The following is a 5,000-nucleotide window of genomic DNA, read 5'->3' as shown; positions in this document are numbered from 1 at the left end:
TAAGTGTCCTTTTGTTGTACAATTTGGAATGTTATTGAGAAATATTATTTCCAAGGAAGGCATTAGAGTAGATCTAGTCGAAGTGGAGGTAATAAAAAATGCTCTAGTTCTAGCCAATGGGAAGAGTTACAGCGGTTTTTGGGGTAGGTTTGGTGGCATAGCCGAATGCTCCACTATTTGGCACATGTAACAATACCTTTGAATTTCAATTGAAGAAGGTGACTCTATAAAAACGGACAGAAGAGTGATGTGGGATTTTGTCATCTAAAGCTAATGTTGGAAGAGGCACCGAAAGTCCAACCACCAAATTGGAAATAACCATTCCATGTGTTTGTGGTAAATACTCAAGAAGTGGAAGGAAGCCAACACTTCTTGAGGGGGATAGATTGCACCCAAGGATTCTCTCTTGTGTTTTATGCTATGTTATGTTTTTATGATTATTTATTAATTTTTTGGTTATGGTAATTTGATTGAAATGATAAACTAGTTGATATTTGGTTGGACGGTGTGTCTCCCCATGATCCTAGTGGTTTCAGTGGTATCAGAGGCAAAGGGGGGAGAGAAGGTGAAAAATATTGAGAAAAATCAAAGGGAGGATAGCTTGCAAAAGAAAGAAGGTACGTGCAATTTTTTGGTTTTTGAGAAAGAAAAACATTTCAGAAAATCTCAAGGGAATTGAAGGCTTGGTTGAGGTCTCTTTTTCAAGTTACATCAAGGATATATCCACGAGATAAAAGCTTTACCCAATTTAAATTATAATATAAATCTTAAGCTTGTAATACAAAGCTTAAGCAAGCTTAAGATTAACACAAGGCTTACTACATGGCTCGCTAATCCCTGCCCGTTAGGCCAGAGCGTGCGGCACATCTCCCTTGCTTGGAAATTCAGCTCTCAATTCTATAACCGGATCAAACATCTGTTCCGTCAGATGCATTCACCATGTTCTCTTGCATAATTCTTGTACCCTGTCTGAGAGGTTCTGTGGAAAATCCAAGGATTTGAATTTGCAAATGGTGGAGGAAGCTCTACAGAAATCAAGGGTGGAGAAAAATTACATATTTGCTTTACTCAAAAAGGTCTAAAAAGATAAGAGGAGATTCATATGCAAAGCTTCTTCAAGCCAAAACTTCATCAAAAGTAGCTCGAATTCGTCCGAATTTGGCCCGGCTTCGAACTAGAAATATTTTCAGTTTCTTATTCTGGTTTGGCTCAAAAAATTAAAGCAATTCAAAGTTGCGGGATTTTCAATTTTGGTTATTTTACGCCTTCCCGAAGCTTAAATTCACTCTCGATTCTCAATATGTTTTCTACTGGACGACCTCCCAATGCTTAAGACTACTTCAAGCACTTTGGTAATTGCGTTGGATGGCCACACCGCTCTTCTAATCGCCGAGATTCAAGATCTTCAAATTCATTACCACGAGCAAAAAATCATATAAGTATTTCTAAAATTTTCCTATCTTTATTTCTTTTAGAATTCATGGCTGATCTACTTGCACTTCTGTCTATTTATTCAAGAGAAACTCACAGCTTTACAAGCACAATTGGTCAATGAACGCACTCATAGACTTGCATTAGAAGACCAATTGAAATCACGTAAGAGGCATAAGCATGACATTGAAGGCGATAGTAATGAAGATTCTTTTCTTCGAACCGTTGAAAGCAACTTTAGATGCTTAAACGGCTCGAAAATCTTAACACTCCCCCTCAAACTCAACTCCATCTCCAAGACTCCAAGCATGCTGTGGGAATCTGCGAAGCTTCTCAACTCCCACATTAGTCGCAAAGCTTTTTCTTTTCAGAATTTTGATGGAAAGAAGGATGCACGTACTCTTTTGGATTGGCTTAGCCAATTTAATGACTATTTTTGGGGAGAGAAATTTTTCGAGAAAGACAAGGTCAAGTGTGCTGCGAATCACTTGATTCATAATATTGCTTTATGGTGGAACGCTACCAAGAATGGACGGCATAAACCTCGTACTTGGGAGGATTTTCAACACGAAATTAAGAGACATTTTCTACCTCCTCAGTACAAGGCTAAAGCCCGACAGCATTGGGACACTCTTAGGTAATTGAAAGGGGCGGATGTCCAAACCTATATTGAAAAATTTTGGAATGCTCTCATTCAAATGCAATCTATAGAAAAACTGCATGAAAAGCATCTTAAAAGGAAGTTCATCTCAAGATTGGATCCAAAGATTAGAGCGGAGTTTAATATGTTTCGTTCTCACACTCTTTCCTCTACTAAATCTCTTGCTCTAAATTGTGAAAAGAAAAATGGTGTGCCCAGGTTCCAACAGGAGAAACGTACTTCTAAATTCTCCAAAGATTCGGCATCTTCTAGTGGCTTTGACAGGCGTTCTTCATTCAAGGCGATCTTTTAACAAGGGTCAAGATCAAAGAACCCAGCAGTTCAATAACAAAGCAAAAATTGGCAACAATAGCAATGGAGCGAGTGGAGAACCAAAGAAAGATTTTCTAGATTCATGGACTCGAGATGAAAAAGCAAGCAATGTTCAATGTTACATTTTCCATCAGAGGAGACACTATGCTAATAAGTGTCCAAATGACAAGAACAACAACAACAAACAACAACAGTAACAAGAAGAAGAAGAAGAAGAAGAAGCCAATGGCATAGCTTAACATGGTGGATGGAGATGAAGACATTGGCAATGGAGACGATGATGATGCTTACGAGACGACGACGACTATGAGCCAGAGTCTGATGGTAACGAGTTCAATGGTAAATCTGATCAGGAAGGTACTTCTAAGCTTGATCCGCATTCTTTTTCACCATATACTTTACTTAAAATGAAGGAAAAAATTCAAGATAAGGAAATCACAATCTTGCATGATGATGACAGCACACACGACTTTATTTCTGAACGTCTCACATGCTCTTCATCTTGACATGATTCCTTCTCGTTTTAAAGTAAAGGCTGCTTTTCAAAACCAAAAGTATAATTGCACTAAGAAAGTAAAGAATCTTTCTTTTTCTATTGCACAGTTTTCAGATCAACGTATTGTCTTCGTAGCACCTTTGCATGGTATTGACATGATTTTGGGAATGCCTTTTCGACATGAGTACACACCACAAATTGATTATGCAAAGCACACAATGTCTTTTATACATCATGGTAAAAATGTTTATTTGTAAGGAATTTCTGAAAGGTAAGGATCAACTACTTTTGAGTCATACTCAGGCAAAAAGGGCTTTGAGGGAAGAGGGAGAAAACTTTTTTAATAATTTGTTTGTAATTTTGCATATAAGGCACACTATCTCACTAAACTTCTCAAAGAAAACCAAACCTTATGAGTGGACCGAACTTCAAGAGAAATTTTTTCTTGCATTAAAATATGCACTTGTTACAATTACCTCATTTTTCATGTCCTTTCTTTGTGGTTGTAACCGATGCTAGTGGTAAGGCATTGGTGGTGTTAATGCAAGATGGTTATCCTAATTCTTTTTCGAGAGTAGGAAATTTTATCCTGCTGAAAGTAAGTATAGCACCTATGACAAGGAGTTGTCTGCTGTAGTCCATGCATTGAAAATTTGGAAACATTATTTGATGGGCTTAGAATTTCTTATAAAGACTGATCATCAGTAGAGTATCAAACATTTGCTTTCTCAACCACTTATTTTGGATAGACATATTAAATGGGCAGCTTTTATTCAAAGTTTTCAACCTATTATTCAATACCGACCAGGTAAAGAAAATGTAGTTGCTGATGCCTTGAGTAGAAGACCTTTCATTTAAAATATTTCTGTGAGATTGAGAATACATCTTTTGACTCTATGCATGAGACTTATGACCGAGACCCTGACTGTAGTGATATTTGGTCTAGATTGAGAGAAAATCATTGGACTCCTTTTGCTCAGTATTCCTATGATAATGGATATCTTTTCTTCCAAAAAAGATTATGCATTTCTCGACCTTTTAGACATTCTATTTTAGAACAATTACATCAGCCACCTTATGCGGGGCATCGAGGTGTTTCATCTACATTCCAGACTATTTCTAATGACTTTTAATGGCCTAAAATGAAAAATGATGTAACTAAATTTGTGTCTGAATGTGATGTTTGTCAAAAAGTGAAAAGTTATAAGGGTAAGAAACTTGGTTTACTCATGCCACTTCCTATTCCTAATACTCCTTGGGAACAGATTTCTATGGATTTTATCACTGGTTTTCCATTGACTACGAACCATAATGATATGATTTGGACCATTGTTGATAGGTCTAGCAAATAAGCATATTTTCTTCCTTATATAAAAAGACTCTTATTGCACATCAAGCTGCACATTCAAGTGATTTGTTAAACACATTTTCACACATCATGGTTTACCACAAGTGATTATTTCTGATAGAGATTCTAAGTGTTGCAGTGATTTTTGGACTAGAATCTAGGCACTAAATTGGATTTTTCCACTGCATTTCATCCTAAATCTAATGGTCAAATAGAAGCGACAAATAGCACAATATTGGATTTACTTCGTGCATCTGTTTCATCACACAACAATGGGATAAGTATATCCATATTTTATAATTTGCATATAATAACACACCGCATTCATCCACTGGAAATGCATCTTTTGCAATTGTGTATGGAAAAGTTTTGCCTACTCCTATTACTCGTTTGTCACACACTATTGAAGCCACCATTGATTTCACTTCCATTCATGATCATGTTCGTAAAGCTATTTCTAATGCACAAGAGAAATACACTAAACAAGCTAATAAGAAAAGGAAGCACATGGTTTTTCAAGAAGGTCAATATGTTTTGCTTCGTATTGAAAAGAGACGTCTTAAAAGTGTTGAGACTAACCCTGTTTTTAAGTTAGCTCCTCACTTTTATGGTCCTTTCAAAATTACTCATCATAAGATTACTGACCTAGCATATAGACTTTCACTTTCTTCTCATTGGAGAATTCATAATTCTTTTCATTTTAGTCTTTTGAGGCCTTATAGGGGACCAATTCCTACACATCTTGTATATGA

The sequence above is a fragment of the Cibotium barometz genome, chromosome 28, assembly GCF_041138505.1.
Source record: "Cibotium barometz isolate CiBa-2024 chromosome 28, ASM4113850v1, whole genome shotgun sequence".
NCBI lineage: Eukaryota > Viridiplantae > Streptophyta > Polypodiopsida > Cyatheales > Cibotiaceae > Cibotium > Cibotium barometz.
This window is presented reverse-complemented; position numbering follows the sequence as displayed.